General features: G+C 49.1%; 1 protein-coding gene across 5 annotated transcripts in view; it reads right to left on the minus strand.

Moving 5' to 3' along the window:
- PBX1 (PBX homeobox 1) overlaps window positions 1–24,484 on the minus strand; it is a 279,587-nt gene that overhangs the window by 160,172 nt on the left and 94,931 nt on the right. Inside the window, exon 1 of one of the 5 annotated variants that reach the window (XM_059145475.1) lies at window positions 11,086–11,438. The exons of the other annotated variants lie outside the window; for them this stretch is intronic. The gene's annotated coding sequence lies outside the window, so the exon portion shown is untranslated. Of the gene's footprint in view, window positions 1–11,085; window positions 11,439–24,484 lie in introns of those variants that run through there. 5 annotated transcript variants of the gene reach the window in all.

A 24,484-nucleotide genomic window follows, 5' to 3' on the forward strand; every position in this document is an offset into this window, starting at 1 on the left:
CCCAGAATTTCCTGTGCTGTTGTGGGTCCTTCTCGCTCCTCCATTTCCACGTCCCAGGAAATGGATGGGGCTATGGAGGGTTAAAAAAAAATTTTTTTTTCCACATCTCTTCATCTGGATTGGCATCTGACAGAGAGCTGCTCGCCCATTCCCTCATTTCCTCTCTCAAGGAGATGATTAATACAGCTGGGCAATGCTCATCAATATCTTTGGACAGATCAACTGCAGTTTTCATTAAACCCATATTAATGTCCTAGATACACAGCTGTGGACAGGTTATTCTTAAAAAAAAAAAAAAAAAAAAAAAAGGAGGAGAAAGAGAAAAAGAAAAAGAAAAAGAAAAAGAAAGAAAGGAAAGGAAAGAAAAAGCCCTCCACTTGGGCTAACTATCTGCCCAGAATTAACAGAAGCCTGGCCCCGTCCCTCATTAGGGTTTCTTCCACCAACATGTTTTGATGTATATTTCATGAGGATAAACAAACATTCATTTCACTTTGGGAAGGTGTTTGCTGTAATGTATTGTCAGCGTAGCCAGCAATGAGGGGACATTAATTTCAATTCTGGTGTTTAAACACTTTGGCGAGTCCCAATTACTCATTCCCCAGCTCGATATCGGGAGCCCCGGAGGAAGGTCGCTGGCTCCCCGTGCGGCCCCTGGCGCCCGTGGGGGCGCGGCTCCACCCTCCAGTGGGTACAGCTCTTCCCAAGTGGGGTTGAGCGGGAAGGCGGGGAGATGGATTGTCACCCACACAAATCCCCAGTCAGCCCTCGACAAGAGGGACCACTTCAGGGAAGACCCAGCCTTGAGCTACTGCCGTCTTCGTGAGAGGCTGTGTGTGTGCCTGAGTTGGAAAAGGAAGTCAGATTTTTTTTTCCCCCCTTAGTCTAAATCTGAAGATGCCATTTCGTGGAAAGGAGGAGAGCCTTGCTGTCAAGGAAGGTAAGTATCAGGACAAGAAGGGGAGAGTGGAGAGAGGCTCACGGGCCATGGATGAAGGCCTTAAAAACGGATGCAGACACATGGTCCTTTTGCAACCAGAGGGGCTCTTGGTGACGGCTTCTGCCCCCGACCCAACTCCATCAGAAACATCCACGGCAGCCTTCCTTTCATCCTGCAAAGGATCAAGGATAGGGACCTCCTACACTCATGGAAAGCTAGAGGACTCAACAAAATTCTTCTTCTTCTTCCTATTATTATGATAATAAATTTATATCAGTCAAGCCTCCCTCACGCCCTCAACACGCTTCTCCAATGCTGACTGTGCAGCTGGCTTGTGCCCAGGGCACCAGGGAAGTGAAGTGGCCTCCTGGTCTCACTCACGGACTCCTCTCTGGAAACATCACTGTTCCTTTCTGCCTTCCGATAACTTAACACGCACTTCCTTCCAGTCATGCTGGGGAGGCCACGGGAAGTTTGTGGCCCAGGTGTTCCTGATGCTCCCTCTGTGGCTTCTCACCTGCCCGGTTCCCATCAGAGGGACCAGGGAAGCTGCCCGAGAAGCCAGACCAAGCGGGTCTGGCACAACAGAAAAGCCTGGTGAGATCTCTGGCAGGAGAGAGGCTGGGAAACGGGCAAAGAGCTCTGTCAGAGAGCAAAGAGGCTGGTGAAGAATGGACCCCCGCAGGCGCCAGGGGACCTACCCTGTCCGCTTTGGAAAGTGGGATAGAACTCGTGATAATAAGAAGGAGCATCACTTAGTGAGATCCCGCCTGGCAGGGGAGGGCGCTGCACAGAGCCTCCAACCCAGCCAGCCCTCCCAGGTCCCCTGGCCTGTGGGCAACTTTCCCCTCTAGAGACAAATAAACAGCAATCTGGGGAGGTGACACCACGTGCCTCCACAATCCACAGTTAAGTGGCGAACTCGGGAGTCGAACTCAAACCAGGCTCTTCCCACTGGGTGGTGCTACCCTCTGTGACCCTACAGGCGATGGGCATCTCAGGGGCTCCACTCAGAAGATTTCAAGAAGCCACGGTCTGAGGTGTTCTCCGGCCTGAGGGAAGGCAGCCCGTGTAGACAGGATCTACACGGTCTTTGGCCTCTCTGAGCTCCCAGCCAGGCTTCAACCTCACACCACCTGTGCAAGTGTGGAAAGGTTACTCAGGTCCCAGATTCCCCATCCGATAAATGGAGAGGACGCCCGCCTCCTAGAACTGTCGGGATAACAGTGAAAATGCGTATCCAAGTCCTAGTGTTGTTCCTGGTACAAAACCAATGAGTAGGAATTCTGCTCTGGTCTCCAGAACCCCCTTCCCTACGCAGGGAAGCTGTAAACACTTCTCCATTATTTCACGTCTCTGTGAGGTAGGAGGGAGGAGAGAGCAGAGCAGGGGGCCCGGGAGGCAGTGGGAGCCTTCTGGCTTTAGTCCTCCCCTGGGGGGAAAGTCGGGGCATGAAGGTGCCCCTAATTTGTAGGTGAGTGAAGGCCTTCCCATTCTGGAACACTGTGATTAGCCACTGCTATGCTATTTTCATGAGCTAAAAATACATTTTTCATGAAAATAGAACTAAAAATAACAACAACAACAATAACGCAGAGACATCTAGGAAACGCATCCCATCTCCCAGGAATAGCCATGACAGTGCAAACCTTCAGAAAGTGGGTTGCGGAAGACTCTGAATCACCCTGGAAGATTCTGCCAATGCCTTTGGGTTCTCAGACATCCCTTCACAGACCGAGCTAGAACTCTGGACTCGTAAGATGAGGCTCAGGTCTTGATCTTAGCACAGAACAGCTTTCCTTGAGGAAGTCACTCAACCTCTCTGAGACTCAGTTTCCTGACCAGTACCTGGCTCTAGTAATGTATGTCGAACTCCTGGTGCCAAGGTGATGATTCAGTGCCACAATATACCTATAAGTGAGTTTTCTTTTATTCCTTACACAAGTTCAACACACAAGACGAAGCGGTTCCTAACCATAAAATGCTATGTAAAGTTTATTTCCTTTCTGTACGACAAGTAAGACTACATACGTATAAGAACAAAAAAGTCCCATTTCTGAGCCCAGAGCCTCAAATCTCTTTTGCCAATACAAGGTGACATAAGCAGGACTCCCCATTTTAAGTGGCTTCTGGATGTGCGAGGTGATCGTCTCTTCCCATACGCATCACCCTGAGGAAGTAACATCCATATATGTTATACCAGAGAGGCGGGTGTATGAACCTGGGACACGTAAAGAAACGTTTCAATACAGTCTTCTCCACCCAAGGCCTGGGGTCAGAGAAGTTTCCTGGTCTGCCTTGACCACATAGGATCCTTCGTTCTAGTGTCTGTCGATTCTGGTTTCTAACGATTTTAAAGCATTTTTTAACCCCGCGTCTCAAAACGTAGGGGAAGCACTAAAGCACATTATTTACTTTGTTCTCCCACAATTTTTCAGAATTCATAAAGCACAAGAGAGATCAAAGAATAAAGACGGTTCTTTTATTTCTGCACTACTTTCACCAAGTACCAAGCAACGGGAAACACGATGATAAGGCTATCGGCTGGGGATAGGTAGACCCGTCGATAGGTTCATCAACAAAAAGCAAACAGGATGCCTGAGCTTGAGGAATTCACAGGGATATTCATAGGGCTGTTTTAAATGTAAATCTAGCCGTCAGATATCCTGCACATAAACAACAGAAAAGAAATCTTGAGAATAACTATAAATCTTAAAGTGATCCCTCATCAATACTAGAAAGAAGAAAACAGCACACGGCACAACACAAGCACATATCAAAAGCGAAACTTCATTTTACCATCACAGTAAGTTTGTGGAGACGGTTCAGCTGTCCTTCATTGGCTTACTCTGTGATGGCTTGAAACTAATGTGTGTGTGTGTGTGTGTGTGTGCGTGCGCGTGCCCGCACGCACACCAGCAGGCGGGGTGCTGATTCCTGATACATTAAGCAAGATGATAGAGCAGGAAAACTTCAATTTGATTCACACAATCTGAATTTGAATGCAAATTCCACTCCCACTTTATATAACCCCAAGCAAAGCACGGAGCCTCTCCACTTTGGCGCTCCCATTCGTAACACACGGAAGATAATGACATGAACCCTGCTTGTCTCATTTGTTGTGGGAGTCAAGATAACAGAGGTGAAGCAGTGTAGCCAGTTAGAAGGAGCACTGGCTTTGGAATCACAGAACCAGGCTTAAAAGTCTTATTTCAGCAGCGCCTGGCGGGCTCCGTCAGCAGAGCATGTGACTCTCGATCTGAGGGTCGCGAGTTCAAGCCCCAAGTTGGATGGAAAGATGACTTTAAAAATACAATCTTGGGAGGTAAAAAAAAAAAGTCTTATTTTGGATACTTTCTACAAGACCCTGGGTAAATTCCTTAACGTGCTGGGTTTCCTCTTCTATAGAACAGGGCTCTGATTTCCGCCTCAGGGCACCTGGATGGCGAGCAAGTGACAGAACGCCCGACAGGACATCCGGAAGCAGCCCGCCACTCCACAGATGCTAATGGGGGTCGTGCGAGTGTAAGTTATTACCACCCGTTAGCGGATCTATATCCAGCAAGTTTTGACTTTTAAGCCAAAAGGTGGTGAGGACGGTAGAGTCGCCACTTGCTTTAGACACTTTCCTCCTGCTTCGCGGGCTTCCCTAGGATGCGCGTAGTGAACAGCTCTCCACTCCGGAAGGCTCACAGCCTGACTTCAGAGCAGAGCTGGGGTTCCGAACACAGCAGCGGGAAGAACAAGCCTGGGACCCCTGAGCCGCTCGGCCCTTGCAGCGATCCCACCAGCGAGGAGGGAAGGTGTGAGGCAAGCAGAAAGGGAAAGGGAAGAACTTCTTTCCTCCCATCCAAGGGGTTTCCCAGTGAGGGGCTGCTGTCCATGGTGGCCCCGCCCGGCAGCCCCCCCAGCATTCACACCCCAGATGACATGGGTCTGAAGCCTCGGCTGGCAGTTCCCCATGCAGCCTGAGGAAGCAGGGGGCTCCCTGACAGTAGCGGGGAAATGCAGGGCAGGACCTGGGACTTGGTTATCCTTGATGCACATGATTCATTTTACTTTTTTTTTGTCTTAAGTTGGAAGTATCCGACTTTGATCACGGACAGAAAACAGCAGCTATGAAGTGACTGAAAGTCATCATTCCTAAAATAAAAGTTCCTTGAGGTCAGGCTTTTGTCTCCCCCCCCACCCCTTGTTTTGTTTACTAATGTCTTCCAAGCACTGAGAACAGTGTCTGGCAGCTAGTAGATGCTCAATAAATATTTATTCAGTGGATGGATGCGTAGGTGGACGGACAGATGGGCAGACAGATGGGAGTGTGGATGGATGAGTAGGTCCTTCCTGCGGGTTCAGGAAGAGCAATACCAAAACTGCTCTATTTCTAACTACCTGCAAAGACAGTGATTGCTCCCAAAATGCAGTTTATGAGCCATTTCCTCACCAATTCAGGACAACAAGAAGGGTCAGTCTGAATTGGGATGGCTGTCTAAGAGAGTATGTTCAAAGAAATGTGAAATGATTTCTTCCCACTTCTTTTCACTGGGCTTACAACATCCATGGTAGATCATTTATGTTCTGGTAAATGTCTAAGAAAGACATATTGTTGTATGTTAGTGACATATTAACACATTTTTATTGAGCATTTACATTATATACCAGGAAAATCTGTGAAGGTACTCTTTAGTTTGCCTGGACATTTAAAATATTCCTCCCAGGGTCTTCTTCTTCTTTTTTTTTTTTTTTTTTAAGATTTTATTTATTCATTTGACAGAGAGATTGAGACACAGTGAGAGAGGGGACACAAGCAGGGGGAGGGGCAGAGGGAGAAGCAGGCTCCCTGCTGAGCAGGGCGCCCGACGTGGGGCTCGATCCCAGGACCCTGGGGACCACCACCCGAGCCGAAGGCAGATACCCAACGACTGAGCCACCCAGGTGCCCCTCCCAGAGTCTTCTTTATAGTATCAATTTATTTAACAAGTCTCTTCATTTTGGAGTCAGTTTTTTTTTTTTTTTTTTTGCCAGCAAAAATAAAGGTACATCTGAGTTCCTTAGGACAAAGGATCAAAACTTTGTGAATACCAGAGTTTAAATGAATGTGCTTCTTGCCAATTTAGTTTTCGTTGACCTTGGGATTTTTTTCCTTATCCTTGGCTACACCTCATGGCTCATTTCATTACTTCCTCTTCTTTGTCCTTAAAGATCTTTGTTAGCCATCCAGCAACCAACCCTTGGCTTCATGCAATCACTGAGTTTCTGTCTGCCTGTTCCCCGACTGCTGAGGAAAATCACACAATGAAGTCTTTACTTGGGTTCTACGTACTGGTCTGGAATGAAACCCAGCAAGCTGCTGAAGAGGCCAAAGCTGGCGTTCTCCCCGCACAGGTGTCGAGGTCTGATGAGCTACTGTAATGTACCTACCAACAGCTCTGTCTCTAAGAGGCAGCTATAATTAACGCCACAATTAATATTCTACTTTATTATGATTTTTTAAAGTTTTATTTATTTACGTGATCTCAACACCCGAACTGGGGCTTGAACTTAGAACCACAAGGTCAAGAGTCACATGTTCTACAAACTAAACCAGCCGCACCCCAACAATTAATATGTTAAATCATCTAAGCTGAAAGATTTGGGGCACCTGGGTGACTCAATCGGTTAAGCAACCGATTCTTGGTTTTGGCTCAGGTCGTGCGTGATCTCAGAGATAAGGGATGGAGCCGCTTCGGGCTGTGCGCTCAGTGAGGAGTCCGCGGGAGATTCTCCGTTCCACTCGCTCTCTGCCCCGCCCCCTTCCCATGTGCTCACGCCCTCTCTCTAAATAAATAAATAAAATAAAATAAAACAAAGTCAAAGATTTATTTTAAATGCCTAACTGACTTTTCCACTTCTTTCTCATTTATTTACCTTCTGGTTTTCATTCCTTATAGTTTAAATATACACGTGTATATATGTGTATGTACGTGTGGAGGTATGTGTGGACACACATATGGACACACACACAGACACACACATACCTCGTTTTCTATTCCCTGAGCACAAAGGAAAAGAACACAACCTTTTTTGTCCCCTCGTTCTCAAGCTGGAAGAAAAGAAGTTTAAATTTTTTGAAGTGCCCGGACCGCACATAGCCGGTCCTCCACAAATGTCTGTGGAAGGACAAACGAAGCACAAAGAAAGTATAAATAAGACATAGGAACTCAAGGAACTGAGTGTTCAGCTTAGAGAAGAGAAGATGAAGGGATAAAGACAGCGGTCCTTCAGGGGTGCCTGGGGGCTCAGTCAGTTAAGCGACTGCTTTAGGCTCAGGTCATGATCCTGGGATCCTGGAGTCCTGGGATGGAGTCCCGCATGGGGAAAATCCCTGCTCAGCAGGGAGTCTGCTTCTTCCTCTCCCTCTGCTGCTCCCCCTACTCATGCTCTAGCAATCAAATAAATAAATAAATAAATAAATAAATAAATTTTTAAAGAAAAGACAGTGGTCTTCAAGTATTTGAGCAGCCGTCACGCAGAAGATGTAAGGATTCGTTTTGCACAATGTCCAAGGGGAGACTTCAGAGAAATGAGCTTAAGTTCCCCTGAGGGACAGTCCATCAGAACAAAAAACAGCCCGTTTTATGTGTATAATATCCTAACAACTTTCAGTTAAATAATACTTATCTCAAAGGCTCCTTAATTTAAGATAGAAACATTCTGTGCTCTTGCTACCCATTTCTAGGAGGATTTAGACAAAATCTAGCTGACATTCGCCAGTCCTGTAGGAGCCTGTTGTAGTGGGAAGTCCCTTCGCTGGGGAGGAGTTTAAAACTGGACCCTTTCTGACTCTGTAATTCTAGAACTATTAATGTCCTCTCTTCCAGATAACCCCCAAACAAGTTTAAAAGTTTTGCCTAAAAAAAACAAAAAGCAAATAAATACAATAGATGCTTGTTTTATGAGCTTCTAAGTATAATTTTTTAGTAATTAATTTCTAGTTCCTTATGGAATATCTATTGGACCCCATCTGGAAAGAGGCTTTCCTTCTGCATTGGTGAAACCATCCAGGTCCATCCCACCACCAACACACACACACACACACAGGCAGGGGCCAGATTTCCCAACGCAATGCGCTAATGCCTCTGCTCTCTCGGAGGTCTCACTCCCACCAGGAAGGAAGAAACTGTAATTAAATTCACATCATCACTGGTATTTCCAATGAAGCTTCCTTTGCCCAACTAAGATCAGATCAGTTATAATTATTTTTTTTTTAACCAGGAGCTTAATTTGTGAAATCCATCCCATTCATTCCTTCCTCTGGGCCTCAGATTTGCCATCTTTAAGATAGGGTGAGATCTGTGTTTGTTCCAGGAACCTACTTCACAGAGTTGGTTACGCAGATCAAATGAGGTCGTGGACGCTAACGGAAACCCTCTAGTGCGACCAATCCCAGGTGGGGATCGTTTTCCAGGTAAATTTTAAAAATAATTACAAAAGCAGCAGTGAATTTTGTTTTTTAATTACTTAGACAAGAATTACATGAATATAGCCTGCTTGACTTTTTCTTAAAAAGCAATGTAAGGTCTCAGATCCAATGATTTTCAATTTTCTTTTTGAGGTTGACAAGCTGATGGGCGTATAGCATGACCTTAGAGATAAAAAAGGCCCCGGAGGTCTGCCAACTTACAGTAAAAACCCAGATGACTGCATACACTGTGTCCCATCATGTACTTTTTTTTTTTTTTAACTTTTTTTTAAATTTTTTTTTTTTTAAAGATTTTATTTATTTATTTGACAGACAGAGATCACAAGTAGGCAGAGAGGCAGGCAGAGAGAGAGAGGAGGAAGCAGGCTCCCCGCTGAGCAGAGAGCCCGATGCGGGACTCGATCCCAGGACCCTGAGATCATGACCCGAGCCGAAGGCAGCGGCTTAACCCACTGAGCCACCCAGACGCCCCCCATCATGTACTTTTGAAGGAGCCCTTCAACTACCTCCTACCTCCGCGTGTCTCCTACAGAGGTCCCTACGTCCTGACCGTGGGCCCCTGCCCCTCCAGCGGCCACCACAGCAAACGGGCTCCCTGCCTGCCTCATGAGTCATCTTCTCCCTTTCAAAGTGCCCGCAGATTTCGACAAGCGCTTCTGAGTCCTCCTTCTCCTCACCATCATCTCCTGCCTGGGTATCATTCATCAACCGAATAAACAGCCCAGACGAGGTAACAAAGTATTTGATGTGGTTAATTAAGAGCGTGGAAGCCATGTAACCTTTAGGGGGAGGATGAGGAGTGGGAAGAAAACCCATAGAAGGTTTTTACAGTTATTGGCAAGCCAGTTTCTCAAAACCTTGGCCTGGGCACGAGACGATACGTGGGGAACGTGATTTAGTTTCTTTCTCTCCCTGACTACGTGAAGGCAGTGGCCTTACCATTGACCGAATTTCTTCACCATCTTAGGTAAATTTAAATTAAAATGACCTGAAGGTACCTTCTATCTCCAGAGAGGTTCCCCCTGATACACACACACCTGGAGCTGGAAGACAGCACGTCCTAATTAACAGAGGACATCAGCAGCAAAAACAATTGTCTGTGACATGGCCCCACAGACCAGACCCCAGGGAAGGGCTTGCAGAGGTGGTACCCTTAACACTGGTCTCCTCAGTGCCGTGTTGGTAGTAGTAAAGACTAAGAAAAGGAAACAATCTCTGGCTGATAAAATATCTCCCACTGGTTGAGCTCAGAGGCAACTGAAAAGAAGAGTGGCACCTCTAGGGACTCACCCAGGCAGACCACCAGAGATTAAGGGAACTAATGTCTTGGATAGGAACTAGCCAGAACCCCCCTATAGAGAAGACACAGAAACCCTCCTCTTCCTGTGAGCCCCTCTGCCTTTCTCCTAACAGGTGCCAGACAACCGGTTGCTTTAATGCCCCCTTTCAACCCCTCCCCCCAAAAAACATAATAAGCTTTGAGAAGAATAACCCAATTCAACAACCCCCATCTCTCTCTCTGACAACAGACTTGATCACAGAAATATTCTTTAAGAAATAGTGACTTGGGGCACCTGGGTGGCTCAGTTGGTTAAGCAACTGCCTTCAGCTCAGGTCATGATCCTGGAATACTGGGGTCGAGTCCCCGCATCGGGCTCCCAGCTCCACGGGGAGTCTGCTTCTCCCTCTGACCTTCTGCCCTCTCATGTTCTCTCTCATTCTTTCTTTCTCAAATAAATAAATAAAATCTTTAAAAAAAAAAAAGAAATAGTTATTTTGTTCCAATACTGATTAGTATATACATGGGCTAAACCAACAGATCGCAAACACAGCTTAATGGATAGCAGGGATAAAGTCCCCTTCCCTCTAGATGGCCTCTGGCAGCAGGATGATTGTCCTGGGATTTTTCACCCGAGGCCCTGGCTACCAGCTCATGTTCTCAACGAGGACTGTGAAGAAGGCCAACAGCTCTGCTCATCAAAAACGCAATTTCCCATACACAGAGGCAATAGCACAAAACTGTTTTCTTTCATTGCCAAATGAATTGTGTTTGGTAATCTGAAAGCATCATAAATCGGAGAGATACAGTCCCCAAAAGGATCAGGCCTTAGATACGGGCTGTGATGCAGAGCGCGCCCTGGGTGGGTGCAAACGGGCTGGTTGCTCCTGGAACCCGGGCAAAGGGGGCAGATCCTGGGACCTGCGTTCATAATCTGACCCTGGGGTCTGCCTTGTGGATTGCTCGTTACGTTCCACCAGACCATTTCCTCGCCCTCGAGAAACAGATGCATCCGTGTGCGGTAAACAGCTTCACTGGCAACTCCCCTTGCACTCACACTTCCTGTGTAAGAAAGCCACAGCGGTTCCCCCAGACCAACCACGGGCAGCCTGCAGGCCTGCGGCGAATGACCGCACGCTGGAGGGAAAGAGCATGGCTTCGCACAGACGTCCCTGTAGCCATCGTCACGGATGCTTTCTGTAAAATGGGCCAGGACTGCTGAATGGGTGGGGCTGTGGGTGAACTAAAGGGCAAAATATCTATGTGAACTACCTACTTTAAATTCTTTGTCTCCTTGCCATGATTGGCCCCTACTCCTCCTATCTGTCTTACTCTGTTTGAGCTGCTATAATGAAAATGCCCTAGACCGGCAGCCATCAGTCTACAAATGAGAAATTCCCTCCTTACCCTTCTGGAGGTTGAGAGAAGTCCCAGAGCAGGGTGCCAGGGGCCTTGGCGTCTGACGGGAGGCCGCTTCCTGGGTCACAGAGGGATGGCCGTCTTTCCGCTCGGTCCTCGCAAGCAGAAGCGGCGAGGGAGCGCTCTCCTAACTCCATCCACGGGGGTTCCACCCCCATGACCTCATCTCCTCCCAAAGATCGCACCCCCAGAGACCACCTCCCTGATGATTCAGTTTCAACACAGGACCGTTGCGGGGCACAGACATTCCGTCTACATCGTCTTCTTAATCCACGGCTAAGCCAACCCCAATCCCGCACAACAGGCAGGCCTCCTTCCTCGCCGTCACTCCCTCCCCATGCAGAAGTAATTCCGACTCTGATAACCTTCTGGGAGCTGGCCACTGCCTCCCCCACCATCACCCCTGCGCCTCCCCCCATTGGCTCATCCTACACCGCCCCTTCTGGACAAGCCAACTCTAATTACCACGACCTCGAAGCCACTGCTTTTGTCTCTGAGATATCACTGTACTTTCAATCCACGACATCTAATTACAACTTTCCTGAACATTATTGTCTGCAGTCTAGGTAATGTCGTCTTCTCTCCTGAGCCCCAGAAGCTCCCCTAAGGCAGATATCGCTGCTTACACTTTTGTTTTTTGCAGACCTCACAGCACCTTAAAGACTGTCAGTAAATGGTGCAAATGAATGCACTTCGTAAACAGAAGGCAGTACATGCATGGAAGATATTCTTCCTTGCCATGAGCCAGGAAGGCTTGGCTACGATTGATGCTGAGACTTTAGCGGTACCTTCCAGCTGGGGAGAGGGTGGATGGACACTCGGCCCAAAATCCTGATGGGTGTGACCGTGATCAGAGGAGGCTGACGCAACAGCCTTCTGCGAAAGCAAAAAACATCCAGGCCGTCAGTGCTATGGGGACAGGGGGCTCTGGGGCAGCAAGTCCATTTACAGGCAGACCTCAACCTGGCTTAAGGTCACGGTTGAAGCTTTGAGGAAAGGAACGCTCAGCAGCTATCGGGAGCGAGTCAGGCGAGGCTCCTGGAAAACAACTACGAAGCCAACACATAGGAAGCAGGACAGTTTTAACAAAACAAAACAAAAACAAAACCTCACCATCACGTGGCAGGCAAATCGAGGGGCCAGGCTTTGAACCCAGGCAGCCCCACTCCAGAGGTGATCCTCTTAAAACCCTCCCTGTAACCCATTTCAGGACCTCGCGTTGGAGCCCCAGAAGTCCTTGAGACAACCCCCACCCCCGGCAGCCCTGCTCCAGGGCCCACGATGCCCAATCCTCTGGAGTTTGGGAGTCGCCCGCCTTCAGCCGGGTACTCTCGCCTCTACCTCCAAATACTCTTCGCCTGCCCTCTTGGTTGGACCTTGGGGCCCACCTGGATTTGACGTTCATTTCATATTTTCGTTTGTCCTTGGTTCCCTTCTCAGTTGGTCTAGAGCCAGCCCTACTCTGCTTCAACGATAAAAATCCAGTACCTCAAGGGATCTGCTTGTTCAGGAAGGAATCTGAAAGCAGAGAAGGCATCGCAAGTGGAAACCCAGGCAGTTGGCGGGGCAAATACAGCCTGGTTATAAAAACACTTCATGGGCCCATGGAGGCCTGGGTTTATCGCAGGCAATACAGAGAATGACCTGTGGCAGCACAGAGAATGCAAACCCCTCCCTTTCCTTCTTGTTCCCCTCTGTGCAGTGAGTGACTGAGATCCAGCCTTCTTCTATCAAGGTGGGCTCCAGAACAGCCATGAGGGGACCCTGTCTGCAGACTGCGCCAGTCAGGCCTGATGCAAACAGCACAGCCCTACCAGCAGGACCTGACTGGGGTGGAGGGGATAGGGGTCCTCCTGAGGGAGAAGGGATAAGACATTGCCAGGCTCCAACTGCAGATACGGAAGGAGACTTGGCATACAGACTACACAGAACATGACCAGCACCAAGTCCAAAACCTAGTGCGCTGGACTGAATGCTTGTGTCTCTCCAAAAGGCACGTGTTGGAGCCCTAACCCCCAATGAGATGGTAGTAGGGAGGCAGGCCTCTGGGAAGTCATTAGGTTTAGATTAGATCCTGAAGGCAGAGTCCCTCACCACAGGATGAGTGTCCTTAGTCCAAGAGGAAGGAACACCAGAGCTTCTCACCACCTCGTAAGGATACAAGGAGAAGGTGGCCATCTGCATCTCTCACTGAGAACGGAATCAGCTGGTGCCCTGATCTCGGGTCTCCCAGCCTCCAGAACTGGGAGAAATAAATGTCCATTGTTTAGGTCACCCTGCTGTCTAGATGGTATTGTTGTGGCAGTCTCATATTTCCCTGTCTGACGAAATATGGAAGTCTCATGCCCAATCCACACCAGAATCTGCTTAGAAGGTTTCATCCAAGCAGGTCCAGTGGGAGAAAACGCAGGAAGACTGTGCTTATTAGTCCTTAGTGCTGGACGGGGGTCCTGGAGTTCATTCATAATGATATGCGTAATACCAAGTGAAAGGATCTTGCAGCTACAAGGGCAGAACATGAAAGGAAAAGCCGGTCAAGTGCGTGAACCCCTCATCATGACGGGCAGCCCGGGGCGCGGCATACAACAGAACGGCTTCCGGTGCCCTCATCAGAGGGGGAAGCGCACTCGCCAAAGGTGGTTCTGGCCGGCTCGGTCTCCATCTCCACGTGCTCAGCACGAGGGTGGGGCACCACTCAGTAGAGACTGCCGTCTCCGCCAGGGGGGCGCTTGGAAAGCGGAGAAGGGTGGCTATTACTATTAATACTTTGTAAGTGAATAGTAAAAGGAAGGAATGTCCTATTCTCTTCAGTGCTAAGGGCTGCATGCCAGAGGTAGAAAAGAGATCCAGAAGAGAACCTTTATTTCTATTCTATTTCTATGAATGAAATGGTTTTACGAATTTTTGCACCAGCACTCTTGGGGGAGAGTTGTGTAGACATCACCTAGCAGTCCAGGATGAGTAAGTTGTCCTGGCCCTGACCTCTCCCAGCCATGTGACATTAAACAAGCCATTCTAGACCTCTAAACCTCGGTATCCTCATCTTAACACGGAGATAACTGTATTTTCCTCGCCAATCTCCTCGGGGTGTTTTGAAGATCACATAGGAATACAGATATGAAAGCATTCAGTAACCCATAAAGTACCATGGAAAGAAGGGGTTTACTTTCACGGGTACCGGAAAATCCTAACACCATCCCCTCCAGTCTGAAGATATTTCCGGTAGGGTGAGCCTGTGACTTCTTTCTCTGACCAACCCCTCGGGATGACCTTTGGTCTCTGCCCCCCTAGGATCCGTGATGTCTAGGGCTCGGCTGATTCAGACCTGTGTTTCTTCATTTTCCCCAGTTTGTTAGAGTTAGTACTTTTGCTCCCCTGAAGCTATGGCACACTGGGTGGCTTTGAAATTCTGGCAGCATCTGTAAAAATTTCTGCCTATTTAGTTGGCATCAAGTTCTTAATGGTACTTAGTGGTTCAGAATTAATTTCCCCACCACAGAATTATCCAGGACATTCCATGCCTATTTATAGCTTTCTCAGGCCTCCTTGACTGCTGGTCTTTACTCCAAATCCCTAGGCTATCTCTTTTAACAGGAAAAAGGGTTTTGGTGGCAATTACCAAGGTCCAGCTTTCCAACTCAGCAAAGAAACGATGACCTTGGCAGAGCAGAGCAAAGGCAAGGGCGAGGGAAAGAAACTATGTGCCTACCTCAGCCACAGAACTGACTGGAACAGTACTGAAAACACAAAGACGCTAAGGCTCTCCCACCTAGAGGTCAACGTTCCATTCCCCCTTGTTCATGCGTAGGTCATGACCCCCCAAAACCTACACTTGATACAATGAAGGGGGATCTGCTTCTAGAAATAAGCATTTCAGGGACCCAGAAACAGCACCATCTCATGTAAAGGTACAACCTTAATGAACTGAGAAGCAGAAGTGGAGGTTGACTGGTGACGGACAAGTTCAAGGTGAATAAAACCTGCCACGTGTTGAAAGGTCCACCGGGTGGGGAAATCCGGCTCATGGTTGGAACCTACAAGTGCCCCAAGTCTTAGTTTCAGCTCCGATCACTTGTGTCACTGTGCCCCGGGCTCCCAGTGTGTGAAACACTGACAGTTATTCAAGCCCCTCTCTGCACCCTGCCTATGGGTTCCCTGAGCTGAGCTCTCGAGGAGGTGGACAGGAAACTCCTGAGAACTTCGCACGTCTGTCGCTTCGCCCCCTAGTGGCTGGTGTCACACGTTTTGAGATCAGTATGGAATCACTCCACATTCCCTTACGAATGCCAACCAGTTGAGAAGTTTAGGGCCCAAACATAAGCAGATGTATAAGAGCTTAGTGTCCTAAGGCAACTTAAAAATGCCAGAAGATTTTCCAGGAAAAAAAAAAAAAAAAGATGCCAGAGAGGCTGGGCTGACAAAAGTAGAGAGAAGTGGTGGCCCTTAGAGCTTGGGTCCCCTGGAGGACAGTGGTACCCCTTTCCAGGGATCCGCAGCCCCTCTCTGACCTTCTGAGGACAGCACTGATTACTCACTTACACCTTCCGTTATTGTAGCTGATCAACACTCCAGGGGCCAATCTCCCAAGAAAATCCCTCGAGGGAGGTATGCTCCCCTCTTCCCCCTGTATAACTTTAATGTAAAATGTGTCATATACTATGATCATTTTCACAGCATTTATCTGTTCAGTTAATAAGCATATATTATAATAGTCTGTTGGGGTCCAAAGAGGTTTGCCGGAATTCCTCAATGAATGACTGTGGATAAGAACCCCATTTATTACACAGACATGCATACCCACATCTGAGCGACTACAGGCTTTGGTGTTGCCCCTTTCCACCAAGTACAACTGCAGCTTTAAGACAGAGGGGAGAATTAGACAGAAAATGAAAGAAAAAAGAAAGAAGGTGGGGGGAAGGAATGACATTTCCCCCTGCCTTTGAAGTGTCTGAACATTTACCAGACAAATTGGGTAAGGACAAACTGTGGGTAGCCCCAAAGCCAGGGTGAGTGCCTGAGGAAGGTCCCCAGATCAGAACAAAGATAGAAGTCTGTGTGTGCCTCTGTGCGGATCCATGTTTGCAAATAATCACACGTACACACAAGAGGTCCCGGCACGCTTCTGCACATCTACGCGCAGCAGAGACATACGTTCCCAGAGATGAGGCACATATCTCTTCACAAATACAATTTAGCAGGTATAGGAATGCTGATCAGCAGCAGCTTAAGAAGAAGGGGGAGAAAATCCTGTGGAAATCATTAATACTCCAGGAACCTCTAAGACTCAACCTGAATGCAGACACTTAAGCTCTCAGCTTTGCCATTAAAGCCAGGGCCTAAATTATTGATCTCTTGCCTCTATCAGCATAACAGTCACGTCCCAGTATCGAGATCTAAGTACACTGCGGTCCCTCTGCTGCAGCCACTGAAATAATTAGGAGAAATTCTCATTAAAGGAGAGTGAAAGGTTCAGAGACAGGCAGAGCAAAGGGTCCGGGAGGGTGTTTAATGTCTTCCTCGGGGTCGAGAGATCACGGGGATCAAATCCCGGAGCAGTGCCCACAGATGACAGCTTATCAAAGGGAGGAAGTATAAACAATTCACACATGCAGTGGCCCTCTGTGGTGTGTTTACATCTGTGAGTGTCTATGTGGAGTCGCACGCAGGCTGCACGCAGGGGCTGGGGGGGGTGGGGGTTGGGGGGTGGATAGTGGGGCTGGAGACTCCGCATGTCGACGGGGGAATCGATCGTTGAGGGCAGAAAAGAAAAAGGAAGGGAGGAAAAAAAAAAAACAGAGTAAGAAAAATACATGAAAAATAAATAAAAAGAAACATATTAATAATGGAAAATCCACTGTGGACTCTCTTCAATTTAATTTATTCATTCTTGGAAAGTACAAGGGGGTCTGGGGAAGAAAAGAAAGGTGAGGCATATGGGCAGGCCAGCACTTTCTGATGAGCTCCCCGTTGGGCTGGCATGAGCCACAGGGATAACACACACCACGGATTCCCACACCCAGACGCCCAGAGAACCTTCTCCTCCCCGATGGCGATGGCGGAGCGGCTTTTCATTGATTCGAATGCAGATTTCACCCCCTTCTCCGACCCTCCCCCACCTCTTACAAAAAGGAAAAAAGAAAGAAATCAGCCTTTCACACAGGTTCCCAGAAATGGCCCAGACTTACGAGCAGGGAGCAAAGACCAGCGAACAGCCTTTCAGAAACCGCACTGGCGGAGGGACAGGGTTACGGCAGGGGAAATTAAACATGAAGGAGGTGGTAAAGCCGCGAAGGGAAAGGGCAGACGCGTGTAAGCCCCGCACGCGGCTCCAGGCAGGCAAGGGGGGGGGGGGCGGCAGCGCAGGCACACGCGTGCAGGCACACACAGACACACGCATGACGCGCCCCCAAAGTTGGCCCATATTGAACGTCGGCGCGCAGTCATTTAAAAGAAAAATTCCATCTCACACGGCTAATCAGAATTGTTAGCGAGACCATTAGCACAAACACGGGGAACATCTGAAATTGATTATTTTTACTTCATTCCATTAATGAAATCCTCCAGCGACCAAGCACTAGCCCTGGAAAAATTTCTACAGAATAAAAAGAAAAAACAAGAGTAGAACTTCACGGACTTCAGAGAAAGAACGAGCGAGCGAGAGGTCTCTCTGTGTATGTGAAATGTATACGTATTTACTTTGTGATTTCTGTCGGTGCAGAATAATTGAGCTGGGCTGAATCTGTTCCCACCATTTTGTGCGAGGGAGATATTAGCATGGACCTCACATCCCATAAGGAGCGCCACATCATTAAATGTCTTGGGCTGGCGCATAGGGAAGAGAAATGCGGGATGTCACCGGCTGATAGGGAAGAAGACTTGATGTTATTTATTAGGGAACACTTACCAGAAACTGCATTTTCTCCATTTGCATTAGATACGGCACCACCGCCTTTGCAAAGTGCACACAGGCGCGCGGACACGGGCAGAAAGAGATCACTCCTTGGGGTCCTCCCCCCATGCTTTGTTCCCAGTCCCCTCCATCTCACCGGCACCCAGGCCGTGGTTTCCAGGCTGCCTCGCCCCCTCACTTGCTGCCCCTCTCTCTGCCATGCTCCCCACCCCAGTTTTTCTGCCCCAGACTGGCTTTGTTGCTCTGAAAGCCCCCCGTCCCTCCTGCGCTCTCCACACATCAATGTATCCCGCTTCGGCCCCATCTTCCTTTCAGTCCTGACCCCATGCCTCCCGCGGGCTGGCCGCCGAGATACCAGGATACGTACAGGGAAAGGCCACCGTGGCAGTGCTCCTAGGTGGAGTTCCCCTAAATTCATGAATTACAGGAGTCGCACAGGGTGGGGGAGAAGAGGGGGCAGCTGACACATATTTTTTGATGAGAGTAAGGGGGAAACGGAGTTCAAGCTTCCAGTGGAAGTGCTGAAATTTCCCACCAGGGGATTCTCCTGGAAAGGGCTGTGTGGAAGCGTAATTGTCAGCTCCCCCCACACACACACACACTGCCCCCCACCCAGGTCCCTCCCCAGCATTTCTCCTAGTGGCAATCATCAAAACAATCTGGAAATTTGCTTGAAAGATGCAAGCCTCAGGCCATCAGCTCTAAAAGAGGTCCTAGGCTATTTCCCCTAGATCTCCCTGAGGGTGAGTTACGGTAAGGGAAGAAAACCAAATTTGCTGTCCCGGCAGCTCTCAGCAGTCCATGCCTGGGGCCTCGGTCACTTGAGGGCACAGTCGGGCTTCCTCTCTTGACAGACTGCTCGGCCTCATACTCTGGAAGCAGTCAGAGAGGCAAGAGGAAGTGTCTCCAGCCCTCTGGAAGGGCAAGCTGGCCATCCCGTCTCCAACCCTACAGCAGCTTTAGAAGGCAAGGGGGGAAGGCTTCCCGAGGCCTACCCCAGGAGGGACCAGGACAAGCCCCAGAGGTGCCCACGCACAGCACAGCCAGCCAGGTGGGCGGCAGTACTGAAGGCTGCGAGCTTCTGTGTGTGTCCGGGGACGGTTGGGGGAGAGAGCGGATTCCCCTGGACGGGGATCTGCTTTGCGAACTTGGGACAGGGCGGCAGGGTCGATCCCCCCAGGCTGAAGGTCCGAGAGACAGTGAGGCTACTCCACGGATGCCCGCTTCTGGAAAGGCCATCCCTACCTGAGACTGCTTCCAGGGAGGCGAAGGAGAAGGAAGGGAGGATCCCCGGGAACCGAGTTCTGCTCACCTGCCAACAGCCACCCTCGACTGGGAGAGCCTGCCCTGCCCCCCCATGTCCTCTGTGCACTGATTAGGGGGCACCCCTCACCCCGATCCCTTGTCGCCGACTCCCTAATGCAGCGGCCTCTCCCCCACCCAAAGAAAGTGGCCGAGTGTAATTATGCAGAAAGCACCACTGGAGCTATATCAATAAGACAGACGTCTGTTGTATCATTCTCTCTCAGTAAGGCATTTCTTCTCCCCAATTGCTCATATAGAATCATAGCCTAATAGCATCCCATTAACATAATTGCCAACACAACTAGTGTTCCGTGTCTCAGAGCCATTTACTTACTTTACCATAAAGAATACCAAAACAGCCCTAAAATCACAAAGAGGAGGCAAGAAGATGGGTGGGTGTTGGGGAAGGCGAGAGGAAAATTGTACCCCTTTTATATTCCCTTTGCTCCCCGGAATGGGGTTCCAAGATGATAAACACAGGAGCGCCTCTCTCATCTGCGGGAATCGTAACGCAGAGCCTTCCTACCAGACTCCCAAGCAGACGTGTGCTAAAATCTAAACGGATTCTGCCAGGCGAAATGAAATTCCCATTATTTTTAATTAATCCTTAATTAAAATATATTACTCCGCAGATTCCGCAAATCTCTCTTAATATGCAAATGTGGCCCATTCAAGGATATTTACATATCATTAATTAAAACGGCACATTCTTTCAGTCTAACAAGCTGAGGGGCTGTGGCTGCTGCCACGTTGGCGCGAGGAGCCCGTCCTGGCGGTGCCAAGCTCATCTGATAAAAAGACGTCAAGTGTTGGCCGCGCTGGGGGAAGGTAAGGCAGAGGGGGAAAGAGTACATTATCCTTTGACACTCTCTAGCACAAGGACTTCAAATATTATCTTGGGGCCGTGGCCAAGTGATTTTGGCAGAGCTCTGAGGCTCCCGGTGATCTACACCTACTAAGGATCACCTCGGGACCAGCTCGGCTGGGCCTTGGCCGTGAGGCTGTGCGTTTCTCACTCAGACAACCCCGACACTTGGCAGGGGCGGGCTGGGTACAGGGGTGCTGGCCTGGGAGAGGACAGAGGATGGGTCCACATGGGCTGCTTTTTCACTATAGAGGGGAGACCTTTCTGAGCCTCAGAGGCAATTCCCTGTCCCACCAAGACACGATCGGGTGTGGTGTGGAAAAGGGAACGGGACACAGGACACCAGTCCAAGTTCAAGACCATGGAGCAAAGGGCTGACTGTTGGGAACAGAAGATAGGAGGTTGTGACAATGAGACAGTTCTTGACCAAGAAAAAGGAAAAGAGGAGGAGCTCGCCTAGGAGAAGCGAGAGGAGGCGGACATCAATCACCATCTCCGCAGACAAGCCCTATCAATCAGGGAGAGATCTGCAAACAGCACTCCACCCATCCTAGGGCAGGCAGCCGGCAGCCGTTTGCAACGGGCCAGAAGGACAGCCTGCTGGCCTCCAAGTCTTTCACTGTCCGGACAGGCCAGGAAACCACATGCAGGGAACGCAGACTGCATTTACAGTAAGCCTTGTTGTCTAGAAGCCCCCGGGAGCCCTCCCAGAGGAGGATCCCGCTCGTGGAGATGGGGCTGCTGGCAGCCGCCTGGGCCCTCTCCCAGGCTAATGACACACTCTCACAGAAGTCCTTCAGATCTGTGTCTCACTCAGCAAACTTACGCTGACGATATACCATAGACGCGTGGTCATTTTAATAGCCGAAACCAAGCACATGAACTCTGCATACCAAGGATCTACCATGCTTCAGTGAAAACCTTCCTATCGGTTTATGACAGAGGTCCTGTCCATAAGATGCCTGCGGCTTGACGTGGCTACCCATCGGGTCTTAGACACAACGCAGGGACCATGACCCAGTGGTCCAGTCTTGGCCCAAATGTCTTCTGTTTCTCTGTCCTCGGCTGTCCCAGCAGAGTCAGAGTTACTGCTCTGGCAACATTTATCTTTTCAGATTACAAACGTCTACAAGGCAAAGGCCTTAGCCTCAACACTTGCATTTCTTTTTTTCTTGCCATTAAGGACAGAAGCTACACACACACACACACACACACACACACACACACACCCCATACCCCACCCCAACTCCCTACCCACCAAGAGAAAGGTACAGTGGGCCTGAAGCCTGAAAAAGCTTCCAGGGGCAGGGTGGGCCTGGGTGGCAAGCAATGAAGCTGGCCAGGAATTACCGAGAGCGCTAGAACCCTCTCCAGACCCGCAGGAGCTCTGGCTCTGTTCTGAGGGTGTGGCCTAGTGCTTAAAAGCAAATCCAGGTTCAAACCTCAGGTCCACCCAGGACAGGCTGTGTGATGGAGACGAGTTACATAAAATCTCCAGATCTCAGTTCATTCATCTGAGAAAAGGAGGATCAATATCTTCCTTTACACAGTTGGGGGCGGGGGGGCGCCTGGGTGACTCGGTCAGTTGAGCAACTGAGTCCTGGTTTTGGCTCAGGCGACGATCTCACGGTCATGGAACAGACCCCACATCAGACTCCTGGATCCGCACGGAGTCTCCTTTGGATCCCCCCTCTCTCCTCCTGCTCATGCTCATACACACGCTCTCTCTTAAATAAATAAAATCTTTAAAAAAAGTGAGATAACCTACAAGACCCTCCGCACATAATCAGGACTGACAAAAGGTAGTGATTATTAAATTATTACCTATTGCTACTTTTTTGAGGGGGGGGGCAGGACTTTAATCTGAATTCCCCTCAGTTTTATTTTTTAATTTTTTTTTAAAGATTTGATTTACGAGTGCCTGTGGCTCAGTTGGTTGAACATCTGCCTTCAGCTCAGGTCATGATCCCAGGGTTCTGGGATCGAGCCCCGCATTGGGCTCTCTGCTCAGTGGGGAGCCTGCTTCTCCCGCTCCCTCTGCCTGCCTCCCCTCTGCTGGTGTTCTCACTCTCTGTCAAATAAAAAACAAACAAATAAACAATCTTAAAAAAAGAATCCAGGATGCTCAGGAATCTTCTTTCTCATCCGCATTCCTTATCCTCTGTATTTCTCTCAGGCCCCCTCCCCGCTATCACTCGCCGATCCTCTGTGAAACCAGCTGAGGGACATTTCTATTATTGGAATAGTAATAACGCAAGCCCCACAGTGCCACGAAGCTTATCAAGCTGCTTATCGGCCAGAATCTGTTATCAGGCGTCTTCAAGCAGCTATCATCATTTCATTTTTCTTTCTCAGACTAATCTGAGAAACGAACACACGAGGACATTAGAACAACATAAGCATTAGCTAAGTATATCACGGAATCTTTGAAACCTGAGGCATATTTATATACAAAAGCATCAAATAAGAATAATGATACTAATGGACCTAAGTCCTCTTTCAGCATTCAGAACGTGTCCACTGAATGCAGAAATGAGAGAGCCTCCTCTCCTTCCATCCAGCGTTGGAAGCCACGGGGAGGAGCGCGGAGCTGCCCCTGCCCCAGCGCAGCCAAGAGGGCCGCAGAAGGGAGCCACCCACGCTAGACGCACACCCCAAGAAGACGGCCCCCAGGGACCCCTCTCAGGGTGAGGCATTCACGGGACAGCCAATGTCACCCAAGAGGCACATTCCCGAGCTCCCCGACGCCATCCATCCCATCCTAGAGTTGCTCCAAACAGAATCCCATGTTTTATGTTGTACTGCTGTTGAATGTTTTTAGGACGTTACTTCCTACATGAGGAGTCCACCTCCCCAAGGCCAAACCACAAGACTTCAAACCCCAGAGAACCTCGCAGCTCGATGCAGGCCGATCAAATGGGTACCACCAATCTCATGATGAAGCTTAGATTTGAACAAGCAACAGCTGAACTCAGAGGACTCAGTCTTTTGGTAACCACGGCGATGAGGCATGCGGCTTTCCCGGGGTACAAGTGACCTGGCTGCCGGGGGCAGAGGCAGAGCACGAGCCCCCACGGTGAAACTGGACGCAGCGGACACAGGCCGTTGGGCTGTCCAGACATTCTGCGAGCTTACCAGTGTCCCGTGCATTTTTTTTTAACCTTCGTGTTTTAAACCCCAGATCATTTTTAAAAACTTTTTATTCTACTCAGAGCAGCATGAGTATATTAATTTTAATGATCTAAAAATTCCAATGTAAATGACATCATCCATTCCTTCTGCCTGGTGAGACGACTGTTTCCTAACCCAACTCACAGAATTCATTATGGGATTGATACTTCACTAAGGAAGGGTCCTGGTCCTCCCCTTCCCCCACTTATCACGGAAGGTCTCCTTTCTAAGATGCTACGACACAGATTCTGAGTCCGTGCCATTGTGAAGCTTGAGAACAGTGGAGAATGACACCAGGGCCTGTCTCTCACAACGGGGGTTCAACTCAAGCCAGAAATCCTAGCGCACGGAGCCGCTTGACAGCGTCACCCGTGTAGGCATGGCTGCCACCTGTTACCAAGAGCAACCTGAACATGGGGCTGGTGGGACAGGCACTGCCTGTAAGAGAAGACACAGAGCCTTAAAAGGACACCTGGACAAGGTCCCCAGCTGGCTAATGTCAATGTCCGATCCTCCTATGGAAAGGCTTCATCATGTGTAATGGGGAAACTCACACTTTCTGAGCCCCATGATCCCCGTCCATCGACTTCCACAAAGACATCCACGTCCTTCTCACTGACATACAGCTGCCTCCCTTGGTTATGTGGATTAATACGAGTAACTCAATATATTCACCACATGCAAAGCGGCTGCCAGTTTCTGGCTGACGAAACCAGTGTTTGTGCTGCTCGTTCAGGATTTACCCGTCACCAACGGGGAGGCTGCCTGAAACCCCTTAACCAAACCACCAGGTCCCATCCAGCAGGTGCTCACGTTCCCGCACACAGGACCACCACCTCTAACTTCTTCAACGCTCGGCTTCCGGGATGAGTAATTAACTTACCCATCATCTGATTAGTCATAGCTGCACTATGAAAGGTGGCCTAGGGTTCACCCCAACTTACCTGGCAATTGATACTTTACTGAATGCGCCAACACACTTCACCATACTTCGCTAATGTAATTATTTGCATAGGACTATGATGGATAGGATATCATACCAAGAGCAATACATTGAGAAGCGCTCAAAGTGTTTGATGATCTCATAAATGTTTTAATTGCAATGACAGACAGGTGCAATCATCTCATTAAATGTA

Source organism: Mustela lutreola, chromosome 14, assembly GCF_030435805.1.
Source record: "Mustela lutreola isolate mMusLut2 chromosome 14, mMusLut2.pri, whole genome shotgun sequence".
Taxonomy (NCBI): Eukaryota; Metazoa; Chordata; class Mammalia; order Carnivora; family Mustelidae; genus Mustela; species Mustela lutreola.